Genomic DNA, 22,017 nt, shown 5'->3' with positions numbered 1-22,017 from the left:
ACGTCACATTTACATGTAAGAAGAATTTGATAAGAATTTGATATACATATGTGTATGTGGCGTTTTAAACATTGGATCGATTAGGTTTATAAGTTTGATAACCGACTTCACAAGAATACAAATCATTACTAGGACCTATATGACAATATATATATTTTAAAAGCAGTTGGTATTGTGGATTTTATTAACTTTTGTCTCGTCTTAAAACATATTTAGTACTGTAAATATATATCCAGAATACAACTTTACAGATTATCATTTATGCCTAAAAAGAATAGAAAAAGTATCATTTTTTATAAGTTATTAGTATAAAGTATTTATCAACAGAAAAACAGAAAGTTAAAACGGCACCTAATATGCAACAAAAACTATTTTTTGATTTTATTATAAACAATACAGAAAATTTTATTTAGCTATGAGCAAAAAAACATCTATCTGTAAACAATGAAACCATGTTTAGAAGATTACTCTTTTACAATTCTTAAAATGAGGATTAAGTGTATCATTTCATAGAATAGTATATGAATTTAAAAAAAAAAATATGTTACGCCCAACGTGGGGCTCGAACCCACGACCCCGAGATTAAGAGTCTCGTGCTCTACCGACTGAGCTAGCCGGGCTTATGTTATACTATAAATGGCATTGGCAGGTTCGGCTCACCTGTACCTTTGGCTTAATTAAAGAAGGGTAATGTGTGCAGGTAAATCATACCCTGAACGGCCGTAACATCGATAACATTTGTTTATTTAGAAAATGATTAATTCTATCCAATTGAATTTGTTTCCGATATCAAAATGAAAATAAGATTTACTCTGATTAAAAGGTCAAACGTATTTTCCCCACCGGGATATTTCAAATTATTGAATCATATCCCATAAAAATTATTTTTTTTAAATTCTAAATGAATATTTTTGGAATATACGGTATTACTCGTAGTAATATGATTTTAATTACATCAAGAATTCGAAAAAAATCCTTTTATGAATATTAAAATCCTTTTATAGCATAAGATACCCACTAACCGCTTTCATATGAGGACTATAACCCTTAGAAATATGTTATAGAGACTCATGTTGGCATTTAAAGTTTAATCTTTAGGTATATACCCTAATCTGAGACTGTTCTGACTGTTACCTCTCTCTTTTAATAACTTTTGCAAACGTCATAAATGGGCGGGGGTGTGGGGCGAGAGTAAAAAATATCAGATCATTTATATTCCTAGCCCCACTGGACAGAAGTTATAAACGCTTGATAAATAGAGACCTGCATGAGATTTAATGGCAATCTTTGAAAATATTTAGTTTCATTTAAATTGCACATGCACATACAATGCACATGAAATTAAATTAGATTTCCAAAAACACATATTTGATTTAATATGGCAAAGTGACAAAGTTTTCCTGTAAGTTATGTTAAAATCCCAAAGAACGAGCGTCCAACAGCAGCAGATTGCTTCTGTGTCTGAAGTGCCTATCAAAATTAAATGCTCACTATATAGACATACTTGTCACTCCCTCCCCCCCCCCCTCCCCCCCCCCCCCCCCCGTCTTCCATTATGAAAATTCTCAACTCCTGAATTTCACTATTTATATAGAGGACATCATGGACATAATAATAACAATGCACTCATTTATCACCAACAACAGTGAAAGTACGGATGAAACTATTTTAAAGTTTAAAAAAAAATTCACTATGTTGCCATATTGACTATTGACCCTATCGAAAGCGCCTGAACCTCTGACCAAGGGGCACAAATTTTACAATTCTGGTTTATTGGATCTTTCATACAGTACATAACTTCATTACTAGTAAGTCATAGTGCATTTATTGTAATTCATTGAATTTGTTTATTTTGATACCGAAGTTGGAAATCATCCGCTAGTAATGAAGATTATCCAATAATTTTAAAAAAGATTTTGATTTGAATTGAACATATCTTATTGACTATAGCGTTGTCAAAAGGATTGAACACAACTTCATAAACTAAGGTAGTCCTTTTCTTGTTACATAATCTTTTATTTTGACTAATTTGCAATTTCAACCACACGCTATGCATAATTATTGAAATTATTGAAATTAAGAAGACATTTGCAAACTTGGACAATATTTGATGAACTTTAAAAGGAATTAAAAGCTTGGAAAAAATTCAAATTTAACAAAGCTGCAGATTTATAATGAAATACTAGTATATCGTTTTCTTTGCCATGTGTGTGTACCAGTTAATATACGAATACATAATGATTGAAAGATAATGATATACATGTACATGTAACAGGGGAACACAAACGTGTTCTACAAACAGCTAAGGAAATAAAGTATCCCTTTTGGATTGTATTTAAAATTAATTTCAGACGAACACTTTTTTTAAACTGATAAATTAATACCATTACTTGTTTTACAATGACAAATATATGTACACATGTATTATTATTTATTTAAATAATATAACAGTAAATTTCCCAAGTAAGCATCGTGATTTGAAAGAGCCTTGAAGCATACGACAGGATTGGACAAACTTAAAGTCATATCACGTCTACAATATTACAACTACAAGGATATCATTTACTGAAAAAACAACAACAATCCACTGATGATAATGAAAAAACAAATCTTTTGTTATAGAACTTTAATTGTTTTATTATTTTTGACTTTAATTTTGAATAAATGGCCATTACAATTTTACACTTAATTTTAATTATGAATTTAAACTTCATACAGTTTAATAATGGCAGTGACACTGAGTAGATTCAGAACATTAAGTTTTCAGATACATTTTGATAACATTCCAAATTTTATCAATGACTTTTCAAATCCCTATCAGTTTTAAAACTTTTCAAAATCCATGTACATTTTTATCGAATAGGATCTTTTGTTTTGTTTTGGAGTTTTTATTCAGCGTTCATTTACTTGAGCAAGTGTAACGAATTGAGCTTTTCCTTGTATTCATATTATCTGGATTTTGAGAAATTTGACATTACAATTTACATTTTAAAACAAATACAAATGGAACTCTCTAAGGTCACAGAAAATTTACAGGTTGCCGTTAAAAAAATTATAAAACTGAGAAGTTAGCAGCAGTTCTTCACTGCCAAAAACTTCAGATAATGTGTGCATTAGATAAACTAAAAATGTCTACCAATTCTGGTAGAGATATTTCTAATAAAAATCTAATCAATTAAAAAAAACCTATTATAACTAGATGCTGTCATTAGACAGTAATACCCGCACCAAGTGTTTGCCCCTAAATAACACTGTTTTGTACCAGTTTAATTAATTAAAAATGAAGGCCACATGCAAAGTCTGGTAATACATTTAAAAATTATAATTTTCATAACTGAAGGATGAGATCCCTTCCCATATGATAATACACATGAGCAGCACTTTATGTGCAATTTGGGGTTGAACTGTTTGCAGTGAATTTACAGTTAATCAATAATCTTAACATTTCATGTCATAGAAAGTATAACGGTCTATATACGAGTAATTATTACAAACAAAATTAAAAATCAAATTATGCCCCCTCCCCGTGGTGGTTGCCGGTTTTAGATTTGCTTCTGTGTGCAAACATATGTACATCATCGTGTGCACAGATTTAGAGAAGGGGTGGGAGTGAGGGGTCCAGACCCCCCCCCCCCCATGAAAATTCATTTGTATCAATTGTAAAATTACCAAAAATACACCTTGGACCCCAATGCTCTTACAGACATATAAACGCTCGAACCCAATGCGCTTTAATGTTAGGTAACATTATATTTAATTAATATTTAATGTACGTCATTGTTTATCTCAATAGGAAGTATACATCACAATATGCAGGTGTCTTGCACCACCTTAAAGCTGTTATTTACCTAATAAAATGGTGCAAGTGGATTTGAAGAATAGGTCATAAAAATACATGCATGTTACAAATAACTGATCCGTAAACAACACAGGTCTACAGGTATCATTAGCGGGTACTAGTTTAACCCAGCTCTTCGTTTAGATGGGTTCGCGTGTATACATACATGTCTGTGTTTTCAATGTGCAGAAAAGGATTAGTTAAGATCAGCGAAAGGAATTCATTATTGTGCTTTAATTGGATTATCATTATGATGCTGACCAATATAGGTAAGCATAATACATGTAGTAGCAGTACCACAATATAATGAGATGCCAGCATACATAAGTTCTACTTTCACTTTCTAAATGTGATTTCCCTAGACAGCATACTGTATCATCATCTTTTGATATTTAAATAAGCTTATCATAATTACCTATCCTATCGCATTTGTAAAGTTTCTGTCATTTTAGTTGCAAAAGTTATTTTTTTCATTTGTCAGACTTGCACTATTGAGTTGACCCCATCTTGACCCTGTATAAACAATTTTTTATTAAATTTGTGTATTACATGTAAGAAAGTGTACTAGACACTTAATTATCATTTTTATATGAGTTATAATAGGAAGGAAAGAGTATTTCTTTCTTAATGTATTAATATGTTTTACGGTGCGACCGTTGGGGCGAGCACAGCATGTGATCAAACAATTAATGAATTATAATAAATCAATAAAAATAAAATTAACAACGTAAAATTTGAATGCAAAAAAATAAAACATACCTATTTTTCAGTAAATTTTCATTATTCATAGTTTATAAGATTTGTTATAATTTATTTATTTATAAGTAGTTTAATCTCAGATACAATGTTGTTGAATGGTAAAGATTTTAATATACAAATATTCATTGCACTGTATCTCCTCTTTTAAAGTGATTGTAACGTCAGTTCATCCCCCTTTTTTTGCAGTAGACATTTTTTCTTATACATACATATAAAACGTGATTCATCATAGAGCACCCCCCCCCCATGTTAAAAAAATAATATTTCATTTTTTTTTCAATTTACACATAGAAAATCGACTTATCATGGATTTGCTCCCTCCACTTTAAAAAAAAATTGTTTATTTTTTTTTTTAATTTACGTTTAAAAATATTTGCTTATCATATTAAACGAACATAGTGCCCACCCCCCCCCACCCCCATCGCGATGCTACGTGTACGTTCCAGGAAATTACAGTAATTATAGTGAATAAAATAAATGTGAGCATTCATCCAAATGAGTGCAATTTACAACTGTTTCCTGTATCTGAAGAAATGTCCTTATTCTTCAGCTGTTCTTTAGCTTAGCCTTTGCAAGATTTTGAGAGGATTTTGATCATTTCAGCAGATTTACAATAACTTCAATTAGAGTAATTTCCCCTTATCAGTGCTTATTGTGACGTCAAATCTGACGTTGGTTAAGTGTCGCCTGACTCTTTAAAACTCCCCTGAGAAATAAAAGTACGCGAAGTATACTGTTTTATTTACTTAAAAAAGCATGATGTTCTTAAAATTACATATCTTATATGCTTCTCAAAAGTTTTACTTTGATTCTCGCGAGAACGTGAGGCTGGAAACCATTGGTACTATGAATTGTGGGTCAACATTTACTGACGCCGAAAAAATCTATCGGATTAATGTGTAAACCTTTGTGACGTCACGCGATTATTTTTGATTGAGAGTGTACTGATGTGAACTTTAGAGGTAGCACTGACTGTATGTCGTATACATCGTTATTGTTTTTATATTGTCTTGCTGATTCTCGTGAGAGTGTGAAGTGATCAAAATTCCCATGATTACAGGGAACTACTGGGACGATTAAAACGATGCATTACTGGTCCGATTTTCTGACGCCAAAAAAATCCGTTGAATGAATATGCAACTAGTCCGAATTTTATATTTACATATGCCTTGCCGGTAGAGCTCGCTTCGCTCCGGCGGTGCGCGCCGGCGAGCTGCGCTCGCTATAATGCATCAAATACAATGTAGGTCATGACCTTATGGGAATAGCTGTTCTGACCCCACGAAACAGGAAAATACAAAATATCTTCTAATGTCATTTTGATGCATCAAATGGTGTAAAGTACTAGTACATTAATGTTTAGGAGACTTTACAATTGTCCCAAATAGGCAAATACACATGCATATAACATTTTGTTTATAAATCTTAAAAATTGAATTAAGCAATTTGAAAATATTAATGTGCATTAGGAGAGAAAAAGCAATCAAGAAATGATTTAAAATTTGCTACTGCAATCATGTAAGAATGTATTAAGAAGACTGAATCTTAAGAACCAGGTTAGATTGGGGGGGGGTGAATGTGGAGTATAAACATTTATAATTTGAATCATTTATTGTTATTGAATTTAACTTGTCAATGAATACTAGTTATTGATCCCAAGGTAGAAATATGACTTCTGATCATATCTCAATAGATCATTTGTCAATTATGCAAGGTGTAACGTAATTTTTTTTAAGAATAACATTTTTTACCAGTTTATAAAAGTTTTTAGACACCCAAATTATATTTTGATTTAATAAATCATTCGACAATTAAGGGGGGAGGGCGGTTTATATTTGAGCTTGTTTGGGGGTGGGGGTTCCAAGTCATATATTTGACAATTTTATAATGTAATTTGAAATAAGACTAAGCCATACTACCGTCATGAACATGAATAGTATATAGAACAAAACACAAACTAATACATGTACATGTATATATACATAGGAAGTATTACAAAACATAGATGAATGATCTATATCTGGGTTCTTAAATTGAATCATATATCATGTACACATTATATTATTGTTTCTTTGTTCAAGGCATTTCAGATGGTATGTAGGTCATCATCCTAAGTGCTCTTCCTGAAATTATCAAATATCATAAAAACCATTGAGATCCCCACCTTTATCCAAAGATATTATTCCTCCTTAGGTCATGGCGCATCAGATCACTATGGCATGTAAGTCATGACCCTAACGGGTGTCAAAAGGGTGTGGGGTCTAACATTGAACCTTGTAGGAAGAATCGTAGACTCTATTTTAAATGGTAACTTGAAAACGGACAAAGATAATAATATAGGGTTTTCATAATCATATATTGACTGTTACTGGCAATAGATAGGGTTTATTAGATCTGACCCCTGGGGTCATCCCACCCCCCATCCCCCCCCCCCCCCGGAATTTGAAATTACCATATATCTCAGAAACTGTTATAATCATGACCCCTAAACCATATACGAGGGTTGTCCCAAAATAATGTAGACAGGACACATAATTTATAATCTGTTCACTGCAATTTCATTAGACTTCTGTGTTTTCTTCAATGACCCTTTGGCAAACAATGCTGAAAAGTTCAAATCTGTACTTTATTTATTTCTCGAGAAAATGAATAATTAGTAACAACAAGTTTTGTCAGGAGGCGCAATGTGCAACGGCGAAAATTTTCAGTTTTACGTTGTTACTAAACCCTCCACATCGTTCACGATAACATTTACGTTTTATTTCCGAAAATGTCTTAGAAAAAATATTATCTTTGAACATGTACTCTGCGTGCACATTCAATATATATTTCTAGTTTTGTTTTGTTTTTAAATATTTTCTAAGTACAAACGATCTGTCGGCTCCATACTTGCCCTGAATTACTTGTTGTCTAACGTCCGTCTTACCAAAATGTGTCGTTCAACATTTTGACGTCCATTGATATCGTTCGGGGTTTCTTTTTTCCACTTATTGTCATCATACTTGTTCAAATATTTTCAATGTTGTTTAACTACCTATTCACAAAACGCATTTCTCATCGATTTTGTTAATTTCATTTACTTCCAAAGCCGCTTAGGATTTATTTCATGGTCTTTACAATATTGTATCAGTTACTGCTGCGCCGCCTTAAACGCTGACAACGTCATTTTATTACCTGTTACCTTTTCAACTTGTCACAAAACGCGCTATAAAATATTTAAAAGTTTTGTTATAGCCAAAACATTTTCTGAGTAAATGAAAGAATTATTATCAAATATCAGTGTATGTTTTATTTGAATTTTTTCATTCGAAAAGTACTTTTCCGCCCAATTTTCAATTCATTATGTTGATTTTAACTTTTGTTTTTAACATTGCGCCGCATGTCGAATTTTTGATCTAACATGCTTTCATTTCACTAATTCAATCTCAAATAATATTCAATTTTAAAACATCATTTGAATGCAAATTTCTTGAACTCTTTGTGGCACAAATTTCATCTTTTTTTGTTTTCGATTAACTGAATAACGCCACTTGTCTACGCTATTTTGGGACAACCCTCGTACATGTATATTCATGTTTCTGATGTCAAGGGGCATCAAATGTTATGTAGGTCATGGGCCCTGTGGGTGGTCCTGACCCCCTCAAACAGCAAGTCCCTTAATATGTTCAAAATAGTTGAGATCCCCACCCTTAAATCATATATACTCTTGTTCCTTGTGTCAAGGGGCATCAAACTGTATGTAGGTCATGGGCCCCAGGGGTTGTCATGACCCCCCTCGAAAAGGAAGTACACGAATATCTCGAAAACGGTTGAGATCCCCACCCCTTAACCATATATATTCTTGATCCTTAAAGGGCATCAACAGATATGTAGGTAATGGGCCTCAGGGTTAAATTTAATTTTTCAAAACCGTAATGCACATCTACATTGGTCTATGGAACAGTTCCTATCATATCCCAAGATATGATGTGCCTATCCATTAAATCATAAAAGGAGTTCTAGGATCTATGTTTTTTTTGAAGTGATAAACGTCAATTTTCTGCTTCTTTTTGACTCCCTGGATGAAATTTATATTTTTAAAACCTTACTGCACATCTATAGAACAGTTCCTATCATATCCCAAGAGATGATGTGTCTATCTATTAAATCATAAGAGGAGTTCTGGGATCTATGGGGGGTTTTTTGAGTGATAAACGTCAGTTTTCTGCTACTATTTGACTCCCTGAATGAAATTTAGATTTTTAAAATCTTATTGCACATCTATAGGACAGCCCCAATTATATCCCAAGAGATGACGTAGCTACCAAAAAAGTTGTAAGAGGAGTTCTGGGAACCATTCTTTTTTTGCAAAAACGTCATTTTTTGTTGCCCACTGATCCCCTTAATAAAAAAAAATTCTTGAACCTGATCACACTTCAATTTGACACCCCCATCATATTATAGAAGATCATTTGGCTACTGCAAAAAGAAAATGACGTTTTTGAAACCAGTTTTTTTGTTTAAAAAAACTGTCATTTTTTAACAATTAATTGACCCCCAGGACAAAATTGAAAATTCCGAAACCTTATTGCGCATCTATAGGATACCCTAAAACATATTCCAAGAGATGATTTGTCTACTGTTGAAAATGTAGGAGGAGTTCGAGGAAGAAGGTTTTTTGTGAAAAAACGTCATTTTTTACTAATTATTTGACCCCAAGGACTACCAGAAAATTTTGAAACCTTTTTACAAAACAACATGACACCCAAAATCAAACTCTAAGAGTTCAGATTGCTGGTTTATAAGATGTAAGAGCAGTTTGAGAAAGTAAAACGTGACGGACGGACGGGCGGAACAGAGTAACAACAATATACCCGAACTCTTCTAGAAAGTGCGGGTATAACTAGATTAACATACATTATTCTTCTTCATAATTATACCCGCACTTTCTAAAGAAAGTTCGGGTATATTGTTGTTACCCTGTTCCGTCCGTCCGTCCGTCTGTCCGTCTGTCTGTCTGTCCGTCCGTCCGTCCGTCTGTCACGTTTTACTTTCTCAAACTGCTCCTACATCTTATAAACCAGCAAACTGAACTCTTGGAGTTTGATTTGGGGTATCATGTTGTTTTGTAAAAAGGTTTCAAAAATTCTCTGTTAGTCCTGGGGGTCAAATAATTGGAAAAAATGACGTTTTTTCACAAAAAAACCTTCTTCCTCGAACTCCTCCTACATTTTCAACAGTAGACAAATCATCTTTTGGAATATGTTTTAGGGTATCCTATAGATGCGCAATAAGGTTTCGGAATTTTCAATTTTGTGCTGGGGGTCATTTAATGGCTAAAAAATTACGTTTTTTTTAAAAAAAAAACTGGTTTCAAAAACGTCATTTTTTTTGGCAGTAGCCAAATGATCTAGAATATGATTGGGGGTGTCATATTAAGGCGTGATCAGGTTCCAGAATTTTTTTTTTTATTAAGGGGATCAGTGGGCAACAAAAAATGACGTTTGGCAAAAAATATATGGTTCCCAGAACTCCTCTTACAACTTTTGGAGTAGCTACGTCATCTCTTGGGATATAATTGGGGCTGTCCTATAGATGTGCAATAAGGTTTTAAAAATTTAAATTTCATCCAGGGAGTCAAATAGTAGCAGAAAATTAACGTTTATAACTAAAAAAACAAACATTGATCCAAGAGCTCATCTTATGATTTAATGGATAGACACATCATCTCTTGGGATATGATAGGGACTGTTCTATAGATGTGCAGTAAGGTTTTCAAAATTTAAATTTCATCCAGGGAGTCAAAAAGTAGCAGAAAATTGACGTTTATCACTTCAAAAAAACATAGATCCTAGAACTCCTTTTATGATTTAATGGATAGACACATCATATCTTGGGATATGATAGGAACTATTCCATAGATGTGCATTACAGTTTTGAAAAATTAAATTTAACCCTGAGGCCCATTACCTACCGGTACATACCTTTTGATGCCCTTTAAGGATCAAGAATATGTATGGTTAAGGGGTGGGGATCTCAACCGTTTTCGAGATATTCATGCACTTCCTGTTCAAGGGGGGTCATGACCACCCCCGGGGTCCATGACCTATATAACGTTTGATGCCCCTTGACACAAGGAACAAGAATATATATGGTTTAAGGGTGGGGATCTCAACTGTTTTGAAGATATTAAGGGACTTGCTGTTTGAGGGGGTCAGGACCACCCACAGGGCCCATGACCTACATAACATTTGATGCTCCTTGACATCAGAAACATGAATATATATGGTTTAGGGGTCATGATTATAACAGTTTCTGAGATATATGGTAATTTCAAATTCCTGGGGGTTGGGGATGACCCCAGGGGTCAGATCTAATAAACCCTATATATTGCCAGTAACGGCCAATATATGATTATGAAAACCCTATATTATTATCTTTGTCCGTTTTCAAGTTACCATTTACAATAGAGTCTAAGATTCTTCCTACAAGGTTCAATGTTAGACCCCCACCCTTTTGACACCCCCCTCCCCCCTCCCCCGAAAAGTGGTTGTCTAACCCAAAATGAGATAAATCAAACCAGGATGCACAACTAGATATGCAGGCCTATCATATCCTAGAGTTTTGTACAATTCTGTTCAGCCATCTCTGAGAAACAAGTTCAGAGCAGGAAAGAAGAAAAAGAAGATGAATAATAATACATGTACCGTATTAAGAACCGTACAAAAACAATAAGTCTCCAAAATTTCATTCGGGAGACTTAATAATAAAGATTAAATAGAGATAGGATCATCAAACATCAATAATTTAAAGATAATTGACAATTTCTGATTCTAAGGGGGTCAGGATGACCCCTTAGGGTCATGACTTACATGCCATAATGATCTGATGCGCCTGCATGACCTAAGGAGGAATAATATCTTTGGATTAAGGTGGGGATCTCAATGGATTTTATGATATTTAATAATTTCAGGAAGAGCACTTGGGATCATGACCTACATACCATCTTAAATGCCTTGAACAAAGAAACAATAATATAATATGTACATGATATATGATTCAATTTAAGAACCCATATATAGATCAATCATCTGTTTTGTAATACTTCCTATGTATATATACATGTACATTTATTAATTTCTATACTATTCATGTTCATGACTGTAGTATGGCTTAGTCTTATTTTAAATTACATTAAAAAATTGTCAAATATATGACTTGGAACCCCCACTCCCAAACAAACTCAAATATAAACTGCCCCCCCCCCCCCCCCCTTGTCGAATGATCTATTAAAATCAAAATATAATTTGGGTGTCTAAAAACTTTTATAAACTGGTAAAAAATGTTATTCTTGCATAATTGACAGATGATCTATTGAGATATGATCAGAGGTCATATTTCTACCTTGGGATCAATAAGTAGTATTCATTGACAAGTTAAAATTAATAACAATAAACGATTCAAATTATAAATGTTTATACTCCACATTAACCCCCCCCCCCCCCCAATCTAACCTGGTTATAAAGATTCAGTCTTCTTAATACATTCTTACATGTGTACAGTAGCAAATTTTAATTCATTTCTTGATTGCTTTTTCTCTCGTGATTCACATTTACATTTTGGAAATTGCTTAATTCAATTTTTAAGATTTATAAACAAAATGTTATATGCATCACTTCCATGTGTATTCGCCTATTTGAGGCAATTGTAAAGTCTCCTAAACAAAGCAGTGACATCATTAGGCTAGGATTTACCCACATGGATCAAACACTACTGTATAACATATGAATAAGATAAAATACATTATTATTTCTAGTTCTAAAATGTCAGGGTGTCTCCAAGGGGGCATAATCTACATACAATTTTATGCGCAATGACACAAAGAGCAAAAATAAATTATATGGTTTAGGGATGAGGATCTCAGATCTCAGAAGTTAACAAAATATACAGTGTATCATATCATTTCCTATTTCATAAAGGCAGGGGGGGGGGGGGGGGGTTAAAGACAACACCTGGGGGTCATTAATGTACTTTACACCATTTGATGCATCATAATGACATTAGAAGATATTTTGTATTTTCCTGTTTCGTGGTGTCAGAACAGTCCCATAAGGTCATGACCTACATTGTTTTTAATGCATTATAATACATTAAGAAAGAAATACTCCTTCCTTCCTATTATAACTCATATAAAAATGATAAGTGTCTACACCTACTTACATGTAATACACAAATTTAATCAGAAATTGTTTATACAGGGTCAATATGGGGTCAATTCAATACTGCTTGCAGTCTGACAAATGAAAAAAAAAACTTTTGCAACTAAAATGACAGAAACTTTACTAATGCGATAGGATAGGTAGCGATGATAAGCTTATCTAAATATTAAAAAATGATGATACAGTATGCTGTTAAAGGAAGATCACATTTAGAAAGTGAAAGTAGAACTTATATATGTATGCTGGCATCTCATTATATTGTGCTACTGCTACTACATGTATTATGCTTACCTAAATTGGCCAACATCATAATGATAATCCAATTAAAACACAATAATGAATTCCTTTAGCTGATCTTAACTAATTAATCCTTTTCTGCATACGGAAAACACAGACATGCATGTATGGGTGTTGCTAAAACGCGGAACGGAAAACGGAACGGAAAGCGGAACGAAATGGAAAATATCATCACGTTTATCGCTTAAAAAGGGTATAGACTGGCCAGAAACGAATAACTTTGTATCTTTTATTTATATCTAATGAATGATTATCAACACGTTGTTATCTTATTAAAATTCATGTCTATCAATTATAGCATTGTATTCATTTGGCTTTAGTTGAGTACGGAAACGGAAAAATCAAATGTATACGAATTGTGAAACATTAACATTATTAAACGAGCAAATTAGCTATAACTTTTTACTTATTTTTCTTGTATGATATTGCTGGCATATCAGCGTAACGTACGCAGTTAGTGAAAGCGTTTTATGCGTGTTTTGAGTGTTTTTATATTTCAAATATGATGTACATGTATATACTTACATCAAAATTGAATTTTCGGTGTTCTAGACGATCTTTTATCATACAGACGATACAGTATCATTGAGATGGAAGAAAAAAAACCGTAGGACTGACGACATTAAAAATTAAAATACAGTAAACATTAAAATACCCGGTAATTTGTGAAACTAGTAATTTGTGAAACTAGTATTTTTATATATATATAGTATATTATATACTAGTATATTATAACAAAAAAGTATATTAAATATTGATTAAATATTTACCCCCAAATAATGTTACCTAACATTGAAGCGCAATGGGTTTGAGCGTTTACATGTCTGTAAGAGCATTGGGGTCCAAGGTGTATTTTTGGTAATTTTACAATTGATATAAATGAATTTTCATGGGGGGGGGGTCTTGGTAGGCACACAGAAGCAAATCTAAAACCGGCAACCGCCACGGGGAGGGGGCATGATTTAATTTTTAATTTTGTTTGTAATAATTATGTAGACCATTTTACTTTCTATGACATAAAATGTTAAGATTATTGAATAACTAAAAATTCACTGCAAACAGTTCTACCCCAAATTGCACATAAAGTGCTGCTCATGTCACGATGTGTATTATCATATGGGAAGGGATCTCATCCTTCAGTTATGAAAATGATAAATTTTAATTGTATTACCGCAGCTTGCATAGAGCCTTCATTTTTAATTAAACTGGTACAAAACAGTGTTATTTAGGGGCAAACACATGGTGCGGGTATTACTGTCTAATGATAGCATCTAGTTATATTTAATAATAAAATGTCAGGTAGTATCTAAGTTAAAATAAAAAAAAATATATGTCTAGCGGGATGTTTCATGAAATTGTTAATATGTAAAAACTACTTGAGATTAAAACGAAACGAGCATTAGTATATGGAAGTTTTTTCACATTTCTTATTAAAGGAAAAAAACAAATGAAGAATTATGTAAGGATCATCATTTAAAAAACTAAACCAAACAATAAAGAAATAAACAAAGAATTTTGTAAACCACCGTGTAAAAATAAACTAAAACATAATCTTAACGTGTCTATTCTTGTTGTAAAAAACTTTGGTTAAATATTGGTTGTTATAAAGGTTGTTTCTTTACATAACAATTGGTGCTTCATATGCGTATGGCAACGTTTTTAATTTATAGTATATGCTTATTAAAATGATTAAGTAATGAATCAAATATGACTAGCAACATTGTAACTGGATATTTGAATGTTATGAAAATAGACTACAATGAAAAGAAGCAAGAAATGTTCTATTATCTCAACCAGATCTCTTGAATTCATTATTAGGCGTACTAAGGATAGTTGATAGAGAACACATTGTTGTCATGGCAAACCTAGAGCAGATATTTTATTGTTTTAGCTCACCTGTGCCAAAGGCTCAAGTGAGCTTTTCTGATCACAATTTGTCCGTTGTCTGTCGTTGTCGTCGTCGTTGTAAACTTTTCACATTTTCATCATCTTCTCAAGAACTACTGGTCAGATTTCAACCAAATTTGGCACAAAGCACCACTAAGTAAAGGGGATTCAATTTTGTTCAAATGAAGTGCCACGCCATTTTTAAAGGGGAGATAATTGAGAATTATTGAAAATTTGTTGGTATTTTTCAAAAATCTTCTTCTCAAAAACTATTCGACCTGAAAAGCTTAAACTTGTGTGAAGGCATCATCAGGTAGTGTAGATGCAAGTTTGTTCAAATCATGGTCCCCAGGGGTAGGGAGGGGCCACAAGAGGGATATCAAGTTTTACATAGGAATATATAGAGAACATCTTTAAAAATCGTCTTCTCAAAAACTATCAGGCCAGAAAAGCTCACATTAAAATGGGAGCATCCTCATGTAGTGTAAATTCAAGTTTGTTCAAATCATGGTCCCCGGGGGTAGGGTGGGGCCACAATGGGGGATCAAGTTTTACATAGGAATATATAGAGAAAATCTTTAAAAATCTTTTTCTCAAATACTATTAAGCCAGAAAAGCTCAAATTAAAATGGAAGCATCCTCAGGAAGTGTGGATTCAAATTTGTTCAAATCATGGTCCCCGGGGGGAAGGTGGGGCAACAATAGGGGGATCAATTTTTACATAGGAATATATAGAGAAAATCTTTAAAAATCCTCTTTTCAAAAACTATTAGGCCAGGAAAGCTCAACTTAGAGTGGAAGCATTCTCAGATAGTGTAGATTCAAGTTTATTCAAATCATGGTTTCCGGGGGTAGGGTGGGGCCACAATAGGGGGATCAATTATTACATAGGAATATATAGAAAAAATCTTTAAACATCTTCTTCTCAAAATCTATTAGACCAGAAAAGCTCAAATTAAAATGGAAGCATCCTCAGGAAGTGTAGATTCAAGTTTATTCATATCATGGTCCCCGGGGGTTGGGTGGGGCCAAAATTGGGGGATAAATTTTCATATAGGAATATATAGAGAAAATCTTTAAAAAAAATTCTTTTAAAAACTATTTGGCCAAGAAAGCTCAAATTGGCGTGTAACCATCCTCAGATAATGTAGATTCAAGTTTGTTCAAATCATGGTCCCTGGGGGTAGGGCGGGGCCACAATGGGGGATAAACTTTTATATATAGAGAAAATCTTTAAAAGTCTTCTTCACAAAACTATTAGGCCAGGAAAGCCAAATTTGAGTGTAAGCATCCCCAGATCATATAGATTCAAGTTTGTTTAAATAATAGTCCAGGGGTAGGGTGAGGCCACAATAGGGGATTAATTTTTACTTAGGAATATATAGAGAACATTTTTAAAAATCTTCTTTTTAAAGACTATTTGGCCAGAAAAGCTTAAACTTGTGTAGAGGCATCCTCGGGTAGTGTAAATTCAAGTTTGCAAAATCACAGTCCCTAGTGGTAGGGCGGACCCGTGATGGCGGTTTGAATGTTTACATCGGAATATATAGAGAAAATCTTTAAAAATATTTCGGGAAAGTTTTCGGTCCAAACCTTAGTGTGAAAGCACAGGTTATGCAGATTTAAGTTTGATGAAACCATGATTCCCTAGAGAAAAGTGGGCCCACGAAAAGGGGGGGAGGGTTATATAGGAATAGAGAAAAATCTTCTTTCAGGTACAACAACAAAAGGGGCTTGGTATTTACCAAAAAATAAGAGGTGGATAAAATTGTTTTAGCAAGATGTACTGTACTCAGTTGTCAAGATATTTTGATACTGTAATGCTAATTTGATCAGAATTAAGGCAATTGTTGCTCAGGTGAGTGATGTGGCCCCTGGGCCTCTTGTTTGTTTTTGTTTTTGTTTTGTTAGTTATGCCAGCTCATCGAAAATGTCTCGGTCCTTTTGCCATACGGACAATAATGTGAATTAAACCGTTATTGTAGGTTTGTTTTTGGTAACAACCCTTCACATGCAATTGCAACATACGGAATGCGAAGGACTGTGAAAGACACTTAACACACGTATAGAACAGATGTGACCCAATGCAATTAAAATAAAACTTTTAGAAATTATAGCCATACTAAAATATCTGGACTGTAAAATTCATTTAATCAATATTGCACTATGTGTTGAGAAATAAAAATGTCGGGAAAATCTTCACTATTTGAGAGATTACAATTTTGAATCGATGAGTGTTTAAACAACGTTACAGGTGGATACTAGATCAATATACATTGATTTACCACAACCTGATGGAAGAGTGTTATGAATTGTTACCAATCATTAGGATTTGGTAACTAATGAAAGGACAGCACTTCTTTAAAAAATATATACTGTTGCAATGAAAGAAAATTTAAAACAATTTAATCATATTTTAATAGAGTGTACCCCATTTTTCTTGATCGGTTAGGTTTTGCTAAAATAGACGTTTTTTTTTACATTAACCACGCTTTAACGTCAAATCATGGCAGGGAATAAATCCTGATTTCTCCTTTGAATATGGGGCGTTTCCGCCCGCGACAGGGGCTGATTTTTATGAGATGCACAGGGCGAAAAACCATCTTTAAGCAAGTCCTTAAAGGTAGCTAAAAGGTGACTTAAAGGAGCTTAAAGGCTATACAACCTTTAAGCCGCCTTTAAATCACCTTTAAGCAAGTGCTTATAGGTCCTAAATGTCCAAACTTCTTTAAGCCACCTTTAAGCCACCTTTAAGCATCTTTAAGTGGCATTTACGCTCTCTTTACACTGCCTTTACACTGTCTTTAAGTGGTCTTTAAGTCAATATTGATCAAGCTGAACAATAAAAACATATATTAAATGCAAAAGCTCTTTTATAGAGATGGGAGGGGGTCATCCGAGTGATAATATAATTTCCAAGGAAGGGGGGGGGGGTGTTCCAGGCGGTTTTAATCGTCGCTCCATTAAACGCAGATCGCTATCATCAGCACCGCTCCGATTGACACAGATTGCCGTTATAAAATTCTTTATAATTTTTGGGGGGTTTCAAAATTATTGTAGAGATGAGCGCAGTCTCTGTATCTTAATATGTGCATAAAACTAATTAAAGTATGTTTGTTTTCTATTATAAATTAATCGGTGAAAAAAATATCTCTCTCTCTCTCTCTCTCTCTCTCTCTCTCTCTCTCTCTCTCTCTCTCTCTCTCTCAGTTCATCCGGTTATTAAACAAAATAAAGATAATGAACCAAAAATGCATGATTTAATTTGTTAATCGGTTTAAGGTTTGTATTTTTTTTTTCAATTTTCATTATTTCTAACTCTAGATCTGCTAGATACATGTTAAAGATGAAAAGACTCTCAACTGCCTTTGTTATATCGGGCAGGATATTACTGCTTTGTTTGTCTAGACATAGTTTTGTTCGTTTGTGTATATCTAATTAGAGTCTATTGTTTGTCCAACTTAAGAAAACCCCTGGAACTAACACAGAATATACAGGATATACACAACAGTTGTGTCGTGTGCCCAGGTGCATGTTTGTGTATATCTAATTAAAGTCATTTGTTTGTCCAACTTAAGAAAACCCCTGGAACTAACACAGAATATACAAGATATACACAACAGGTGTGTCGTGTGCCCAGGTGCACGTCAGGGTTTCTAAAGGCGTTGAATCTTAGTATGTACGAGTATACGATAAGTCTAGTGAATAAAAGTTAATTTACATTTGTAATTCATTTTCAAAGTATTATTTCCTAGCTCTGGGTTTCAAAGATGTTACGTCTACAAATTAACGATACATGTATGTAAGAGTAAAATCTTGAGGCTCATTAATTAATGGTGATCATAAATAGGGGTTGATTATTTAAATATATGTATAAGGGTAAATATGTCAAACATACCCGGCCTGGCACATCATACAATTGTATGTACAAGTCATTTGCAATTGCCACATGCAGTAAATACGTCACCGGTAATTGGTAATTGTGTTTATTGTTATAGAATTGATAGTTTATAAATCATGTACATACAATTACATGTAAATATTTAAACATATTGGAACGGCGCCGCGATCATGAAAACCGGGAAATTGCGGGAAATTGAACAAATGCCCTCATAGTATCAATGCATTTAATAAAAGAAATGATTTCATTTTCTTTCTTACATTTTTATAGCTATAAATAAGATGAACGTATATCTACTCGGTTTAAATTTATTAACAACATGTAAGAAAGCCTACTATAGTGAACCTAACGGTTTCCATTTAGGTATAATATATTTTTGTTCACTGAAGACCAAGTTCCGTATTTCATTCTAAATACATGCATGCATGTAATTTATAAATTAGATATAAGTGATTGTTACAAACTGAATGGTTTGTCAAAATCTTTTCAAGTAAACACATTCAATACAGTGATTCAATATCCACTGATATATAGGATATAAAAACGCTTTTATATATGTAAGTTGCCGTGGCGCAGAGGATGTGTGGTGATGCTAGTAAACTAAGGGTCTCGGGTTCAATTCTCGCCGTGGCCGGTTTTTTTGTGTGTTTTTTTTTTTTCATTTTTTTTCTAGAACAAAAACCGTTTTAATACCTTTTCTTTCATAAAGTTAATACATTTTGTTGGAAATTAAGCACAATATTGAATTAATTTTTTTTTAATGGCTTAAAGGTGGCTTAAAGGTGGCTTAAAGAAGTTTGGACATTAAGGACCTATAAGTTGTCTTTAAAGGTGGCTTAAAGGTGGCTTAAAGATAGTCTTTAAGCTGCCTTTAAGCCATCTTTACGCTTTCTTTAAGCCACCTTTAAGCAATACATATAGCTTAAAGGTAGCTTAAAGGTGGCTTAAAGATCGTCTTTAAGCTACCTTTAAACACCTTTAAGCTATCTTTAAGGAGGACTTAAAGATGGTCATTCATCCTGTGATGAGAAGCAATATATAAGGTGATTGACTATCCCAGTTTTTGAATTTTGTTTCGTTTCGTATTATTTCGATGCGTTTTTGCACGACCAGATAAAATCTGTTTATGTTTTGGAAAAAGTCAAACGCCGGAAAGAGTTATATCTGGGGAGTATGGTGGGTGTGGCAAGACGGTGACCTTTTCCAACTTGAATTACTTCACAACGTCTCAGTAATATCGACTAGAAACACTTTTGCTTTTCGGCACCGGAATATACAAGGCTAGTATACCATTACATTAAAAGATTAAACAACAAAACCCTCCTTTGAGTTCATTGTTCTTCTTTGCATCTACAGTCCATCTTCCGTGTTTAGTTAGTCATTTTTTGTTTTCAATTTGTTCTTACTGATTTGAAATAATACATTATAAACCTATGTTTCGTCACAAGCAATTATAGTATTTACAAACAGTTTGGATTGAACTAAAAAAACATTTTAGCAATGCTCCATATGATAGCAGTTTGTACTCGTGTACGTTTTTGGTCATTTATCTATATGCGATATCTATCTATCTGGCAAATACATTTCTTACATTTGATATGCAAACAGCTTTGGCAATACCGCAAATTGTGTATCTGATATCACTTTCAAATATTTTTTAGACCTTTGGAGTCTTTTACTTTGCCTTTTACTGTTACAAGTCGGCTAGATGATGCTGTATCTTAGAGAGACTTTGTGAAATTTATTTCTCCATGTACGAACTGCCACATGAGACACCTTATAAAATCCAAACATTAAGCTTCCCCCAATTTAATGAAAATCTTTTTTAACCGAATGACAAGGTTATATGCTATAATTTTTTATAATAAGAATGATAAGTTAAATCGTGTTGCGATGCTATTATGTAAGAACTATTTAGGAATAGATCTTACTTCAAACGCGGTGAAAAGAATAAGAAAAATTGGGAATTAGATTTTGAACCAGGCATATGCGTACTTGATTAGTGCACGGTAAATCGGGATGCTTTTGATCCATTCTTTACAATATTTTTATATATTATCTAAAAACTTACAAAATAAAGTCAGATTCATACAGAAAAATACGTAGACATTGAATCAGTCTTTTTATTTTAATAAATACATATGTGAACATAACCAATCTCAGTTCCTTTATTTTTCTGTTGAAATAAGGTATCCTGAAAAGGAGTTGTAGTTGGCCATAATATTACGGTCATGTGCAAGACGTCTTACCCAGACCCTATCTCCTTTATCCATTGACAGTATCACAATTCTTGAACTACTTTCCCAACCTCTTTGAGATGCGACTCCCAAAATAGTCTTTCCGTTTTTTATTATTCCGACAGTTATGTGATTCGGATTCGTGGCCATTACTGAGCAACTAAAAACATAAACCCCTTTTCTAGGTACCACAAAGTGTCCACACCATTTGTCATAGCCGTTTCCCAAGTTTGTAAGAACATTGTCATATTTTATTGCATCGTCGTTGCCCAAGTGAGTATTGGTGCTTAAAACCGCACTGAAGGCTATGGCCGGATCAGATAAACCTAAAATAATATAACGTCTAATTTGTACGGAAAAGTTTTCGTAAGAAGTAATCATGAGTATGAAATATTATTGATCTTTTCAGTTAAATCAGAGAGAGAGAGAGAGAGAGAGAGAGAGAGAGAGAGAGAGAGAGAGAGAGAGAGAGAGAGAAAGAGAGAGAGAGAGAGAGAGTATTTTACCTTGTTGAATAACTGCCGATACAGTTACTAAGGTTGCAATGACGTTTGCTCTATTCATGCTTTTAAAATTTTTACATGAAATATTGAAAATAATAAATATTAATATTCTACATGTATATATACATGTACTATATTCATATACTAATCTTAAAATATCTATTAATAAGTGGAATATCCAGCAGAATAGTCAATGAAATAGTTATGTAAAAACTAGAATAAGTTCGGATGAAAATAAATCCGGCATAATTTTTTTTATTTTTATTATTTTGTTTTTATGCGTAAAAGACATAGATAAGCAAAACAGAGATTACAATGAATTCGATTTTATATTTTTAAAAAAAATTATTAAATGCGTATAGAAATGATGCATTACCTTATCCTGTCTATCCTTGAT

The 22,017-nt window shown here is 33.3% G+C and overlaps 1 long non-coding RNA gene and 1 other non-coding gene across 2 annotated transcripts; both read right to left on the bottom strand.

The window, feature by feature from the left end:
- Nucleotides 1–547: 547 nt before the first annotated feature.
- Nucleotides 548–620, bottom strand: Trnak-cuu (transfer RNA lysine (anticodon CUU)). Its single transcript has one exon. It is a non-coding gene; the product is annotated as a tRNA-Lys (tRNA).
- A 20,365-nt stretch (nucleotides 621–20,985) lies between these two features.
- On the bottom strand, nucleotides 20,986–21,697 carry LOC128157958 (uncharacterized). The gene is made up of 2 exons (XR_008239893.1): nucleotides 21,624–21,697; nucleotides 20,986–21,443 (listed from the first exon to the last, which is right to left on the bottom strand). It is a non-coding gene; the product is annotated as an uncharacterized LOC128157958 (long non-coding RNA).
- Nucleotides 21,698–22,017: the final 320 nt, after the last annotated feature.

The sequence above is a fragment of the Crassostrea angulata genome, chromosome 8, assembly GCF_025612915.1.
Source record: "Crassostrea angulata isolate pt1a10 chromosome 8, ASM2561291v2, whole genome shotgun sequence".
In the NCBI taxonomy this organism is placed as follows: domain Eukaryota; kingdom Metazoa; phylum Mollusca; class Bivalvia; order Ostreida; family Ostreidae; genus Magallana; species Magallana angulata.
The sequence above is the reverse complement of the archived record's forward strand: the minus strand, read 5'-3'. Positions and strand labels throughout refer to the sequence as shown.